Consider the following 17,277-nt stretch of genomic DNA (forward strand, 5'->3'; position numbering starts at 1 on the left):
AAAAACATGAAAAATCCGAAAACCAATAAAACTAATTGGATACCGTAAAAAACTTTATTATCAGGACATATTAAATTTTGTCTCTGTTTTATCTGGTCACCCTGTAATAACTGAGTTGTTAAGCATTTCATTAACCGGAGCTTTGCTGAAGATAGATGTTACAAAAAATTTGCTTTGTTTACGAAAAATTGCTTTACATTGAATAAAGATATTTTGAGCGTAAATATTAAAAAAAAAATCACCTCTGTTTTTAGTTTCAAAATACATAATAAATTATATTTCCATGCATTGTTTTTATATTGCTTATCAGATGTAGAAAATTTGAACCAGCCAAATATTAAATTACACTTAATTCTTTTTCATAAAAATTATAGGCTGACATAATTTCACTATTAGATGAAGTATTATATTTACTTCGTGAAAAATCTGATTGAAGAATGTGATTGGCAATTTCATTATTCAAAGTGTTGGTCAATAAAACATCATCAAGCTTGGATGGCAATAAGTTTTTATGAAGAAGCCCATTAAACTGAAAATAAAATTTTTCTGCATCACCGTTGTACTTTGAAATATTAATCTGCAGTTTTTTTCAAAACTAAAACTAACGCTCTGCTTTGAAGTTTTAACTCTTTTTTTTTTTTCAAAAAAAATCTTCAGGCAAACATAAATTATTATTATTTTGTATTTTGCCATTAAGAAAATAACTAAAAAATTAGACTTAAATAGATGTATATACACTGCTAGGGCTAGAAGAAGACAAATTCAGTCTTATCGCAAAGCCCCAAATATCATTTGACAATTTATCAACAGACTATTCAACATTATTTTTTTTAAGATCAAGATAACAAAATGTTATGGAGTTTTTATCTTTGCTAAATGAATTGATGAGTTTGTGTTTTGAAGTTTTATGTCTCTTTAGCTATATTTCGTTTCGTAAATTTTACAACACAAGTTGCACGAAAAATTGGATACCAATCAATCTTTAAATAATAATACATCTAGATCTTGTTCAATTTCCTTGCTTATTTTCAAAAACTTCATCAGTGATCGCTATATACAAATCTTCAAGCTATGTTGCAATATTGTAAAAAATTTATATAGTATATGAAGTTCATTGCTTATTTTTTAAAGTTAAGCAAGGTAAACCGGCCAAATATCAAATTTCAAGTTAAAACAACAAAATAATGAAAACGGTCCGTTTTTCCAGACTATCTATTTCTTTCTAGGTATGATGCGACTAATACTGAAGGATTGTATTAAACAAAACGTATAAGTTCGATTATTAAAAAGTCTTGTTTTTTAGATTTTTTTCTGCTATAATAAGGTTATAATAGAACTTTGCACATTATTTTACAGTTTAAGTTATAAATAAAACGTAAAGTATTTATGTGTGTAAAATAAAAATTAATCGAGCACAAAATATCAAAATGTTTCATTATTCTTTGTACATCAAAGTAAATCAACATTATAACAATAGAACAGCTAAGATAAATACTCAATGGTTGAATGCGCTTGAAAGTTCTTATTTCAATTTAAGATAGTATTTTTATATCGAGGCTAAAGGATTGACGCTTAAAACATTAAAGAAATAAAATACAGTTTAATATTATTTTATTATTACAACATTGCAGAGAATATTCTATTGATTCAATAACTTGATTTTAGTCAAGAAAAAAAAAGGTAACACTTTTCATTAATAGATTTTTTATTTGAAAGTTTTTCATAACAAATGAAAGAATATTAAAACTGGCATTAATATTGTAACACCATTGAATCCAAAAAGTGGTGTTTGTGGCATAATACTGTAATTTCTCATTAAAATACTTTTCAAGATAAGACTTAATTAATGAAGCTATAGACAGAATGCAAAAAATTTATGTTTTTTGAAATAAAAGATTTTATTTTCTACCAGATTTTTATACATACATATAACAAGTAGCATATAACAAGTACATATAACAAGCTACCTGGTACATAATATTTTAATTTAGTGATATCATTTGCCATGAGTTTCACGTGAGATTAACGTGACATTAAAAATTCATAAGTAGAAATAAACCAAAAACAAAGCCTTGTACTTAACGATATGATAGATAAGTATAGAAAAAAAATAAAAAACTATTTGTTTTGTGATATAATCATCGTTTGTGGTCATTCAAAAGGGATAAATTCGTTTTAGTTATTATGATTAATTTGATCTTTAAAAACAAGAGAGTATGTTGATGAAACTTTAGTTAAATAGGTGCTGTTTGACTGCTGCTTTAAAGAGATAGTTAGTTCTATAATTATATATAAAATTATAGAACTAACAAAAACAAAAAAAAATTCGATTGTTTGCACAGAACAACGAATACAAGTTGAAACAATAGATTTGAATGTAAAGTTACGTTTAGATAATTCGGCATTATATTCTATTGGGTACCGTTTTGCTTTCATCCCACAATTATTGAATAAAAAATCTGGGATCAAAATGCGGACAAAAAACTCAAAAATGTATAACAACAGCCATTCAAGTTTCTCAGTTTTTAATACAAACTCACTTCAGAGCTGAATACAATTAAAGTATTTATTTTGATCGCTTAGTTTAAATTTGACATTTCAAAACCTGATTTCTCTATGTCTTTATTTTTATTAGTTGATAGCTTTCTTTGACAATAAGTGAAATTAAATAAACGAAAGAATTTAAAGAATCTTAATACGCTCAGGGTGAATACATTTTCCAAAAGTTGATAAACTTCCCCTCCTTCGTATGAAGCACATGATAGTAAATGCTTAAACAAAAAAATTTTGACAAGGTCAGAATAAATTTAGCAAGCTCTCGAAATATTGACTGTTAAAATGATTTTTGTTATATAAAAACGTATCTAAAAGTTGCGACCCAACAAAATTATTACATATTTACACAATTATTGATGAATAAATTTTAATCCATAATTTTTAAGAAAGCCTAAGTTTCAACTCTAAAAAATTTGTTTAAAATGGTTTTTAATCTTTTTAAATTTACTTGTTATTATATTTGTACTTGGTTAAGGGTTACACCAAGGAATTTTTTCATTTTTTTTATATACTCATATAAAAAAAATGAAAAAATTGCAGCCTGCAAAAATATAATAAAATAAATAAAGAGGTAAGCTTGTAAAAACAAAACTTCTATTTTATGAATATATTAAAGCATACAAGCATAATTTCATAATTGGTAAAAATTTACCAAATATGAAATTATAAATATAGTAACAATATAGTATAAATAAAGTAACAAAGTAATAAAATATAGTATAAATAAAGTAACAAAGACTAGTTAAGATGCTATAGCCAATATATAAAGCATTACTCCATTAAATAATCCAAACTTTTAATTCAATTGTTTATTTTTATTTAAATCTTAATGCCTTAATTGAATCGTTCAAAATAAACTAGTAAAAAAAAGCAACTATTGAATTTTAAATTCTTTTATAAACAAGAAAAAAAAAATTAATATACTCCATAATTCCACACTTTTGAAAAATATCCACATCGCTAATGCATGCTGATATAAAATTTAATTCATGATTGTACTTTTTTACAGATAACTTAAAAGACTGTTTCAAACCTCGCACTCCTTGACCTGAAGTATGAAATTTGACAGTTTGCAGGTCCAAGAAAGTCAAAAAACAAAATAATTGAGTTTCATTAAAGCAAAAAAATTATACACAATAAATGACTAAATGAAACAGAAAACAACATTAAAATCATGGCTTTTTCCAGTATTAAAATGAACAATGCTGCATTCTATATTTAAATCAGAACTAATGGAAAATTTACAAATTTCTTTTTTATAATGATTATAAATATTATTTGCATCTATGTTAAGTTTATTTTCATTTTTTCAACAAGAAAATTATCGAGATGTAGACTTTTTGAATATTTAGTTCCTTCTATAACCTGTTTTTAATTGCGCCAGCTGGCAAACATTCAAGGTAGCAAAAATCTGATGAGAATAGATCCTAATAATATTTTCAGAATTTGTATTAAGTTTTGAAATGTTTGTACGCATTTTGATCCTAGAAAGCTTTGCGAAAAATTTAAAAAATTTTATTTTTAAAGCCACAAGGGCACCTTATTAGAATTATATTTGAGTTTCAATTTTTAAAAAAAAGTCAAAATCCATTGACATAAAAATGTGTTTCGCAAGATTTTTTAGTTATTAATTCTAAAAGCACGTTGTATTTATATTCAGGCACTTGTGGCTTTAATTGTTTCTAATTATTTGCATTTAACAATCAAAATATGTTGGTATGTTAAGAGTTTTTTTCTCTGAAAACTTAGTTTATATGTCAAAAATACTATTTACCATGAAGTTTTTTGTGATTTTTTTAAACACATTCTTTTCAAAATCTTTTAGAGCATAAGTCATGGAATGTTTCCAGATTTTCTAAAAGTTGTTAAAGTAATTCCTATCTACAAGACAGGAGATCTTACTAACATAAATAGTTATCGTCCTCTATCGGTTCTCTCAGATTTTTCAGAAGTTTCAGGAAAAAAAAGGTTTAATCTAATTTACGCCTATGTAATTAATAGTAAAATCGTATACAAAAATTAACTTGGTTTTGAAAATATTAGTTCAACAGAATACTCTGTTACACACTTTCCCAACTTACGCGCAATATTTCAGAAACTTTTAAAAAATCTCATTTCACATTAGGAGTATTTATTGGCTTATCTAAAGATTTTAGTACCGTCAACCATCAAGTTCTAATAGAAAAAATTATCATCATATGGAGTAAAAAAAAAACACCCTTGGTTGATTGAAAAGATAACAAATTGTAAGAAATATGTTCAAAATAAAAAATCTTCGTTGAACCTCTTCTCTTTATAATATATTTAAACAATCTCCATAAAACTTCAAGCCTAACCAAAACAATCTTTGCAGACGACACAAATTTATTTTTATATCACGAAAATAATAATGTTCTTTTCAATAATATGACTAGTAAATTAAAAAAACTTTCCGATTGGTTCAAAATGAATAGATTATCTCTTAAACTGCTAAAGCTAAATGAATACTTTTTTATCCATCCTATAAAAAAAGCATAGAATACAACATCTATTACCTGAACTCTACATTGGCAATGTAATCATGAAAAGAGAAAAAGTAACAAAATTTTTAAGAATCTATATTGATAAAAATTTTTCTTGGAAACATCACATTAATATTATTTCTTCTAGATTTTACTAATGCATTGGTATTTTATATAAAGTTAGAAACATACCCAATAAACGGCAGTTTACACAAGTATACTATTCATTTGTGATGAAAGTATGGATCGTAGCCTCATTAGAGATCTTTATTTAACGTTTCCTCTTGCTTTGCTTGAGTGTTATACGCACATAACATTAGATTTGTTTGTTTATTTCGCCGTATAATTACTTTTATAATTTAAATGTTTATAAATGAAATCACTGGCGGGGCAAGTAGAAGACGTTATTTGTCTTATCACCGAGCCCTAATTGTACGTATTTACAATAACCGTATAATATATTTATACTTAGCAAATTATTTATTGAAAATTATAAATGTAAAAATAAACAACAAATAGTTTTAGATATACTTCAAGAACAATTTTATTTTAAGAGTAATAATTATAAGACAGCAAGAGTAATAAGCATAACAAAGTAAATATATTAAAAGTTGGTTTAACATAATATTTTCGCTCTTTTAATATTAAAGCTGTAGTTTAATCATCTATTTATTTATTTTTTAAATTTAGACTTTGAACTTGGTTCTGTTGTATAACTCTTTATTATTATTATTACTGTTATTATTATCATTATTATTTGATTATGCGGCAAAATTTAATAGTAAAGAAATAAACAAAAATACAGTTAAAATTATTAAAAAATACAATGCAGGTACCAAATAAGGTTTACGTAAAAACCCCTGCAAGTGATTAATTTTTATAAGAGCTTTAGCATAATCTTTATGAGTCAAAATTATATAATGCTAATATTATTATTATTAAAGCTGTAGTTTAATGATCTATTTAATTCTTTTTAACTTTAGGCTTTAAACTTGGTTCTGTTGTATTACTTATTATTACTATTATTATTATTATTATTGTTATTATTGTTATTATTGTTATTATATTTATTATTGTTAATATTGTTATTATTATTATTTGATTAGGCAGAAAAATTTAATAGTAAAGAAACCAACAAAAATACAGTTAAAATTAATAAAGAATACTATGCAGGTACCAAATGAAGTTTATGTAAAAACCCCTGCAAGTGAGCAATTTTTATAAGAGATTTAGTATAACTTTTATGAGTCAAAATTATATAATGCTATTATTTTGAAATAACAAAAAGTTAAAAAACGTATTATCAATTAGTAATCATTAATCAACACAAAAGTTCTTAAATTCGAAGGTATAATTTTTTATATAATCTACACATCTGAAACAATTTTGTTTCGGTTTCTATAAAATCAACATTCCTATCATACTTTTATCAACTTGTCATTTACTATTTTACTTTTACAAAAATATAAAAGTAAAATGCTATTCTTACTTCTTCAGTTGCCATTATTTTTATCATTTAGGCTAAAACTTTTTTTAATCATTTTTAATTATGGCAAGGGAACAGGGAACGTAAAAATATAATTACATTTTAATTTTAATGTTTGATGTTAACAATCAGCCTTAACTAGAAGAGTAAATAGTACTTATCGAAAGGCTTTAGTAATTTATAAACATGTTTGATATGACATCATCAACGTTTTACTAGTACATTTGAATTTCTACTTATGATTATTTGGGTTATTCACATGAAATCAAACTCGTAGTCACCATGGCAAACGTATTATATCTTTTTTATAACTTGTTCATACACATGTAACATTTTATCATTTATCATTATATGACTTTATCATAGAGCCATAAAATTATATAATTGTATACCTGTTTTTACCAAGTTATGAAAGAGATATCAAACTTGGGATGGCTCTTTTATTTATTTTGATGTAAAAACGCGAATTACTTTTATGCGTAAAATATTTCACACAACTCTTATAAAAATATATAATTTTTTCAAATAAATTATATAACATGTAAAACTTTATTACTAAAGTTTTTAAATGAGTAAATTTTACTTGAAAAAGTGATTTATTTTCACAAGTAAAGTAATTTGCATTTTGTTTTGCACTTTCTATTAAATGGTCATACGCGGTGCTCTGTGATAAGACCGTAAGGACTTTTTATTTATTAAGATCTTTTTATTTAGGTGCCCCTTCTTTGGGCACCTAAATAAAAAGATAAAAAAAAGTAAACAAAATAATTTTTTTTACGTGTAAAAGTAACTAATTAGCAAAAACAAGTTACATTAAAGAAATTTGAAAAAATTGTTATTTACAATTACATCTGAAAGCAAATTTTGTCTTTGAAATTTTATATTTTACTTTGTAAGTAAGTAAAATGTAAGTTATATTATCTACTTTCTCAATGAGAAGTCATTTCATGTTGACTTAACATAAATTTTGAGATATGAAGCGTATTCAAATCAATTACCTGTTTATGGGCCCTTATGATAAGTAATTCAGGTAATACTCTGATGTATGTGGGTAGTGTTTGTCGCAGGGCATTTTGAAAGGATATTTTTTCACGTATATCATAAAGGGTAGTTTATAACAAGCGTTTATACCAGTAGAGTAGAGACGGGTTCCCTGCCGCTTTAGAGCCAAAGCGCTAAAAGGGGCTGCTAAATAATCATTGGTTTTTTTTTTTTTTTTTTTCCTTTTAGTAGGTACGCTACTGGATGCAAGCCATGCATACAAACCTTGGTTAAGTCACTGTTTGTTAGAGCGCAGTTTTTCTACAGCTTTTTTTTGTATTACTCTTTTCAGTCAAATATTCTGTTATGGTAATATGACGCAATGTGACATTTTTGGTATCCGTAAGGGCATTTAAACTCTCTGATATAATCTGTATTATAAAAGGAGTGTTTATCAAATATAACCTTTTTATTGCATTTTATTATACATAATTCATTTGAAAAAAAGATGATAACGAAAGCCGCCTGTGGGTACCCTAATAACCTCTTCGTAGAGTTGGTGTCCAACCTGCACAAGGAAAACTAGAAAACTAAAATCTTGTTTAATTGCTTTAGAATAAACTTTTAACTTTTTAATCGCTAGCTTTACTTGACAAGTTGTTTGTCGATTATCAGTGGTCCCGAAATTGCGCGATTGATTTTTTACTTTCTTCCACACTAGCTAGTGCTCTGAAACTTTCAGCACTTGTGTAAATTTGATAAACGCGCATGTTCAAATTGTTATCAGAGCAAACCGGAGATATACACTTTTTTGAATTTCTTTTTTTTTTAATTTTAATTAATCTTTTAGACTTGGTTGAACTCTGGCAGCATTTGTGTAGTCCCGATGAACATGTTGGTAAATTTTTTCCTGGCTAAGGGGGGCCTTATCTTAATTTTTTTTCTTAAAACATTTTTTCGATTAAAATTGGAATTTATAACTTTTTAGAATGAAAGACTTTTTATAAAATAGCTTTGAAACAACATTTTTTTGATTTACTTGTTTCTTTATTGACTATGTCGATAGGAAATAGGTAAGTGGTCCTGATTAAAATTTACCATAAAGGAACCGGGCATATTTGTAGCTTTGCTGCTGCTTATCGCTTCTTCTCTTATTCCACGTGTTTGTAGTTAAAAACCACGTTGAAGATAAGATCTTAATTAACAACCACGTAACAGAAATCAAAATTAATTTTTTTTCTTTATTTATTAATAGCTAATCAAAAAACTGTTGTCTGGAACAAACTAATTTTAATTAGTCCATTTCAGACAACAATTATTCTAGTTAGTCATTTTTAGGAGAAACTTAACAAACGCGCTGAAAAAAAAAAAGCCAAAAACAAAACTTAAAACAAAACCGCAAAATGCAATGGTGGTTCAAAAAAACACACTTTTTAATTTAAAATTATATGGTGGATTGTAAAGAAAAATGTTCTATATGATGAAATGACATCAAGTTCATTTTTTTTTCAGTAATTTTTTTTTTTTTACCTTAACTTTTTAAATATTTAAAGTTAAAAAATTACCAAAAATGCAAATCATAATATTTAAATAACCGAATCCAAATCACATATTTAAAATCAGGCTTATATCATGGCTTTTGTTTTTGTTTAAGAATTTAACTTTATGTAACGACACAGCGCAAAATCCAACATTTATATGCTTATGTTTACAATATTTGATTATAAGGGTTTTAGGTTGAATTTTAAAAGACATGAGGTTTTTCTTCAGATTCTATTGATATGTATATGTACGAGCTGGAATGTGTATAGAATAAAGTCGAAAGCGTTCCTTCTTTGCCCGAAATTGAGATTTTCTGAAATCCAGAAGTTAGCGTTTAAAAAACAATTTTAACGTTATTATTTAAGCTTACCTTTATAACAAAAATCATTGAAAGCCACGTGACATTTCATTTTTTTTGTCTTCAAAATGTGGTTAAATTAATATATAATAATACCTTAAACAGTTTTACTAATAAAGCTCTTAAAGCGGTTGTTTAAAAGTATTGTAAAAAATTTTACAACTTTTTAAATTTTATTTTGTAAAAGTTGTAACTACTTTTTATAACATTTTTAATTAAAAAACACTTATTTTAAATAACAATAAAAGTAGATAAATATTACATGTCAAATGGCTCACATTTTAAGGAAAAAAATTATGAGTACAGAGATTCAGTTTCTTTTTGTTGCTGTAACAAAACAGACAACTACTCTCTTTGCAGTATACCATCATTGGTGAAACTAGTTCGAGACTATGTACACAAGGGATTCAGTTTTGATATAAATGCATTTCCCACTGCCGTTGCAAAAATGCTCTCTATGCCAAAAAAGTTATTATATTTTATAAATATTTTTTTATATTTAATAAACTTTTTCTAAAATATTTCACTAAAAATACAAATAGTCTTAGTCACAGCAAGGAAAGCCTGTAAAAATGAAAGAAGATGTTTGGAAAAGTGGAAGGGAGTTACTTATAAAGGTAGGAAAGATTGCTCCAACTAAAGGTCAAAGCTTATTTCCTATTTGTTTTATGATATCAGACAAGCGCAGCCACAAGATTTTTAACTTAAGAGATTGTATCATTGAGTCAAATAAAAATCTCCGCATTGAAAGAATAAACTCATTCTGGACAAATAGTTTTTAACTAGTTGGAATGGGCATTAGACACCCATGCACGAAAACATAAGCTGTTCAAAATGCCAAGAATCTTGTTCTTTCCAAGGATAAAAAGATGTCAGAGCAAATAACCTCAACTGTTTTAAAGTTTCTTGTTAAGAATAAAAACTCGTTACAATTATCCACTCGTAGATTTTATTTATTTTCTTATTTATTGACTTAAATAAATGACTTATTGCAATATTTTATTCTAATTTTAGGAGGATCTCTCTTACCTGTAATACTAAAACAAAAGCTCCAAAAAAATAAAGTAGTCTTTACTGATATCATATTTGATATCAAGAAAAATCATGATCTGCTTGAAAATGTTGTTCGTGATGCTCTTAGAGATTTACAAAAAGAACTTGGTCGTTTAGCTGTCTAAATACTTTATAACATAATTTAAACGGCAGTACATTAACTTTTTTTTTTTCAAAAAAACTATTATATTTAATATATCACATTGTTTACAGTATGGTATTTCACAATTAGGTGTTGAAATGAATTCAATTGCTACGGTTATGAAGCGATCTCATGCTCTAGATAAGTTTTACAGTTACAAAAAAATTAAATTAAATGGAAAGGAAGATTAACTTGAAATCTCAGTGTTGAGAAATAGTGTATACATTGAAGATCTCACCAGACTTGTTCAAGAAATCTGCTCCTTACGTGGAGCAGATTTCTTGTTTATATATATATATATATATATATATATATATATATATATATATATATTCTAATCATATACCTGAAATTTTTCAGTTGCAAAAAGTTGTTTTGGTATGATGCTAAAACCTTCATACAGTAAAGATATCTCGCAGTTTATTGATCGGCTGAATATAAAATATTATCTTTAATTTATTTTTAAATTTGTCTGACAATCAAATTCTGTTCCTCATTAGAATGTTTAGGAGCAAAAGTTAACTTAATTGTTTTTTTCGTGAATAAAAAATGAAATGACGCGGACTTCTACATTAAAATTCTTCGATAAATAATGAAGAAAACTGAGTTTTTATAAGTGACTTTAGTCTATATGTTTGTTTATTTTTTTTTAAAATATTAGAAAATTATTTTTTTTTGAAGTTAATTTGGTCATTTATTATTGTTTTTTTTATTGCATAAAAACATTCTTTAAGGCTGATTTTTATATTTATAATTTTTTTTTCCTTATTTGTCGTTACAAATGATAACATTTTTTATTAAAATATCACGGCCTATTTAACAACAGACCTAAGAGGGGCGCGCAAAAAAAAAAAAAATGAAGGCGGAGACTTTGTAAAAAAATTAGTCTGCCAAAAAAATTATATGAGTTATTAAACTGCTTGATGACAAAAAATAGGTACTTATTTTTCAAAAATAAAACTTGTAATTTTTATTTCACAAATCAACACAACTATAAAATATAAACACAAATCAACAAACTATAAAATATAAAATTTTTCACTTTGAATAAGACTTTTTAAAAGATTACTAAAAAAAACTTTTCTTTTCAACATAAATATTCTAATCGCTGATCATTATCAAAGGTTATCAAAGACACCCCTTTTAAAATCGTTAAACGAGATATCCTTAAACTGACTTGTAACATTTAGGATTTTAAAAAAGCCTACAATTTTTTATACAAAATCAACACTTTTACCTGATACCTGCATTTCAGGAAGAACTTTGGTGCAGTTAATGTTAATGAGCACAAAAAACCTGAAGAACTAATGCAATATTTTGTCGGTCTATGGGTTTTGGACAGGTAGACATATGATTTAGCTTTGCTAGTTTTAAGATTACTTTGTCAACGTTTCCGCAAAGAATGTTGTGGAAACGTTGACAAAGTAATCGATTTTGCAAAGATATGTAACGTATTTAAAGAGACGTTGATTAAACATTGTTGCGTAACGTTAAAAAAACATTACTAAAAGACGTTACAAAAATGTCGTTGAAAAAAGACATTACAAAAATGTCGCAACTAAACGTTGAAAAAACGTTTCTTAAAAAGGGTTTGTAACGTTGGTAAAAAAACGTTGATTAAACGTTACTCAAAGACGTCGAGTAAACGTTGAAATATAACATCGAATCAACGCTTAAATGCGTAGTAGAAAGTATTGCAAAATTATATTAAACGTGGCGATTAAATATATTTTATTGGCAATTATAACTGTATGTTGAACCTTGCAGTTGCAATATTTTAAAAACAATTTTTAATACAAACAGTAATATACTATGATAAATTTATACAAAGTTAATTTGTATAAAATATACAACTTATAGACATCCCAGTTGGATATCCCAGGATGTCATTGAGATACAGAATAAAAATCATTAACTAAAATTGTATCATTACTAGTCTAAGAGCAGAATTTAGAAAAAAAATGTTATTGAATTAGTATGATTATTTAATTTAAAAAGTAAATATATGTTTGTATTAAAAATTATTTTCGAAATATTGCAACTGCAGAGTTCAACATACAGTTATAATTGCCAAAAAAATATATTTAATAGCCACGTTTAATAATATTTAGCAATATTTTCTACTACGCATTTAAGCGTTGACTCGACGTTATATTTCAACGTTTACTCGACGTCTTTGAGTAACGTTTAAACAACGTTTTTTTACCAACGTTACAAACCCTTTTAAAGAAACGTTTTTTCAACGTTTAGTTGCGACATTTTTGTAATGTCTTTTTTCAACGACATTTTTGTAACGTCTTTTAGTAATGTTTTTTTAACGTTACGCAACAATGTTTAATCAACGTCTCTTTAAATACGTTACATATCTTTGCAAAATCGATTACTTTGTCAACGTTTCCACAACATTCTTTGCGGAAACGTTGACAAAGTAATCTTAAAACTAGCAAAGCTAAATCATATGTCTACCTGTCCAAAACCCATAGACCGACAAAATATTGCATTAGTTCTTCAGGTTTTTTGTGCTCATTAACATTAACTGCACCAAAGTTCTTCCTGAAATGCAGGTATCAGGTAATCCTGTTGATTTTGTATAAAAAATTGTAGGCTTTTTTAAAATCCTAAATGTTACAAGTCAGTTTAAGGATATCTCGTTTAACGATTTTAAAAGGGGTGTCTTTGATAACCTTTGATAATGATCAGCGATTAGAATTTTTTATGTTGAAAAGAAAAGTTTTTTTTAGTAATCTTTTAAAAAGTCTTATTCAAAGTGAAAAATTTTATATTTTATAGTTTGTTGATTTGTGTTTATATTTTATAGTTGTGTTGATTTGTGAAATAAAAATTACAAGTTTTATTTTTGAAAAATAAGTACCTATTTTTTGTCATCAAGCAGTTTAATAACTCATTTTATTTTTATGGCAGACTAATTTGTTTACAAAGTCTCCGCCTTCATTTTTTTTTTTTTTTGCGCGCCCCTCTTAGGTCTGTTGTTAAATAGGCCGTGATATTTTAATAAAAAATGTTATCATTTGTAACGACAAATAAGGAAAAAAAAATTATAAATATAAAAATCAGCCTTAAAGAATGTTTTTATGCAATAAAAAAAACAATAATAAATGACCAAATTAACTTCAAAAAAAAATAATTTTCTAATATTTAAAAAAAAAATAAACAAACATATAGACTAAAGTCACTTATAAAAACTCAGTTTTCTTCATTATTTATCGAAGAATTTTAATGTAGAAGTCCGCGTCATTTCATTTTTTATTCACGAAAAAAACAATTAAGTTAACTTTTGCTCCTAAACATTCTAATGAGGAACAGAATTTGATTGTCAGACAAATTTAAAAATAAATTAAAGATAATATTTTATATTCAGCCGATCAATAAACTGCGAGATATCTTTACTGTATGAAGGTTTTAGCATCATACCAAAACAACTTTTTGCAACTGAAAAATTTCAGGTTTATGATTAGAATATATATATATATATATATATATATATATATATATATATATATATATATATATATTCAAGAAATCTGCTCCACGTAGGGAGCAGATTTCTTGAACAAGTCTGGTGAGATCTTCAATGTATACACTATTTCTCAACACTGAGATTTCAAGTCCATCTTCCTTTCCATTTAATTTAATTTTTTTGTAACTGTAAAACTTATCTAGAGCATGAGATCGCTTCATAACCGTAGCAATTGAATTCATTTCAACACCTAATTGTGAAATACCATACTGTAAACAATGTGATATATTAAATATAATAGTTTTTTTGAAAAAAAAAAAGTTAATGTACTGCCGTTTAAATTATGTTATAAAGTATTTAGACAGCTAAACAACCAAGTTCTTTTTGTAAATCTCTAAGAGCATCACGAACACCATTTTCAAGCAGATCATGATTTTTCTTGATATCAAATATGATATCAGTAAAGACTACTTTATTTTTTTGGAGCTTTTGTTTTAGTATTACAGGTAAGAGAGATCCTCCTAAAATTAGAATAAAATATTGCAATAAGTCATTTATTTAAGTCAATAAATAAGAAAATAAATAAAATCTACGAGTGAATAATTGTAACGAGTTTTTATTCTTAACAAGAAACTTTAAAACAGTTGAGGTTATTTGCTCTGACATCTTTTTATCCTTGGAAAGAACAAGATTCTTGGCATTTTGAACAGCTTATGTTCTCGTGCATGGGTGTACATTTTATTTTTTTGTCTTCAAAACGTGGTTAAATTAATATATAATAATACCTTAAATAGTTTCACTAATAAAGCTCTAAAAGCGGTTGTTTAAAAATATTGTAAAAAATTTTACAACTTTTTTAATTTTATTTTGTATATATGCATTGTATTTATGTATATTTACATATCAATAGAATCTGAAGAAAAAATTTATGTCTTTTGAAATTCAACCTAAAATCCTTTGAATCCAACAGTGTAAACATGAGCATTTAAATGTTGGATATTGCGCCGTGTCGTTACATAAAGTTAAATTCTTATACAAAAACAAAAACTATGATATAAGCCTGATAAATATGTGATTGGGATTCGGTTATTTAAATATTATGATTTGCATTTTTGTTAATTGTTTAACTTTAAATATTCTATATATATATATATATATATATATATATATATATATATATATATATATATATATATAGATATATATATATATATATATAGATAGATAGATATATTATTTATATCTAATTTATATATATATATATATATATATATATATATATATATATATATATATATATATATATATATATATATATATATATATATATATATATATATATATATATATATATATATATATATATTCAAATATATGCAGTTATCTGAAAGACCAAAAAATGCTATAGCCAACTTCCAGACATGGAGCAAACTCTAAACATTTATATGTTTATACTTATTTCAAATAAACATGCTTTGCAAAAATTGCGATGATTGGAGCTTTGGAATAAAAAAGCCCCAAACTTTTTCTCCCCCTGCCCCAAACGTGAGAGTAACAAGTTAATGAAATATTTTTGCTCTGTTTTCAACTAGACTTATATTTATCAATAAATTTTAACTTTCATAGTATTATCTCTCAGCGTTCAATAATTATGACAATATAAAATTTGCAAAATTTTTTTATGGTTATAATTTTTAAACGCCTATATACTTTACTATGAAATTTAAAATTTAATAATGAATATAAGTCTTGTTGAAAATAGTACAAAAAGCATTTCATCAACTTGTTGCTGTTACTTTTTGGCAGGTGGGGGGACAAAATTTTTAGGCTTTTTTGTTCCAAAGCTCTAATCATTGCAAGTTTTTGCAAAGCATCATTATTTGACATTAGTATAAATATACAAATGTTTGGATTTTGCTCCATGTCTTAAAGTAAGCTATTTCAAAGACCAAAAAATGCTGGTGGCGCCTCTATATATGTATATATATATATATATATATATATATATATATATATATATATATATATATATATATATATATATATATATATATATATATATATATATATATATATATATATATACATATATATATATATATGAATGTATGTATACACTACCGACAAAAAGTTTAAGGCAGGTTAGGAATTTTTAGAGATAAGCTAAAAAAAAAACATGTTCAAATCTAATTTATACTTTATTTAATATGCTTACAAAAACTAAATATAATTACTTTTTTGAATAATAATTGCCAATTTTAACTTGCATTTTCTAGGTGTAGTCGTACCAGTTTTTATTTGTCAAAATAATCAGTTATTCAGTAAATAGCCCACTGTTAAGAAATAGTGTTATTAATATCTATACTAGAGTGACAATTAATAAACTTTGTGCGTAGTATTTTTTTTTTTTTGTAGCGAGCACAAAATTTTGATATTTATAATTTGCCAAAAATTGACTAAAAATTGTAAAAAAAGTGAAAAAATGGGTAAACGAAAGAAATTAAACATTGCTAAAAGAGAAAGAATTCATGTTTATTATGAAGAAGGTTATTCACAAGTCAAAATTACAAAAAAAATGAAAATTTTAAGATGTTTTGTCCAAAGGACATAACGAAACTGGTACGAATTCAACTAGAAAACGTACTGGAAGGCGAAAAAAACTAATAAATTACAAGATAGAGAAATAAACAAGATTTGTTCATCAAATGGAAGGTACACTGCCAAGAAAATCAGGTCTGTGAATAATCAATTTAATGATCTTAAACCTAGCGCTTCCACTGTGAACAATCGATTGAAGAAATTGGGCTTGCATGGGCGTGTAGCTGCTCGTAAACCACCACTGTACCAAATACCACTTTGTACTAAATCGCTACCAATTTTTCTACACTATTTTTTTTTCACCAAAAATAATAAAAGACTATTATTATTTTTTTATTCTATTTTGTAGAAGTTTTTGTGTTTGCATTTTCGTTTTGTAGTTTTCGCATTTATTTTGTAGTTTTTGTGTTTTGACATTTTGTTTGGGTAAAGTTAGTAACTATTTATGCTGTTATTGTAAAATATTTTTATTGTTGCTCGCTGTTATTCTCTTTTAATAATATTTGTACACATATCTTGCTTGGCGAATAAATAACTAAGTTTGTTTTTATTTTTAATTTTATTTTATTTTGTAAAAGATTT

General features: G+C 25.6%; 1 protein-coding gene across 2 annotated transcripts in view; it reads left to right on the forward strand.

Moving 5' to 3' along the window:
• The first annotated feature begins 1,451 nt into the window (after positions 1-1,451).
• Positions 1,452-17,277, forward strand: part of LOC136083933 (TNF receptor-associated factor 3-like) — a 228,285-nt gene continuing 212,459 nt past the window's right edge. The window contains exon 1 of one of the 2 annotated variants that reach the window (XM_065803890.1): positions 1,452-1,680. The gene's annotated coding sequence lies outside the window, so the exon portion shown is untranslated. The remainder of the gene's footprint in view (positions 1,681-17,277) is intronic. The other variant, XM_065803891.1, reaches the window with a different exon arrangement.

This window comes from Hydra vulgaris, chromosome 08, assembly GCF_038396675.1.
Source record: "Hydra vulgaris chromosome 08, alternate assembly HydraT2T_AEP".
Taxonomy (NCBI): domain Eukaryota; kingdom Metazoa; phylum Cnidaria; class Hydrozoa; order Anthoathecata; family Hydridae; genus Hydra; species Hydra vulgaris.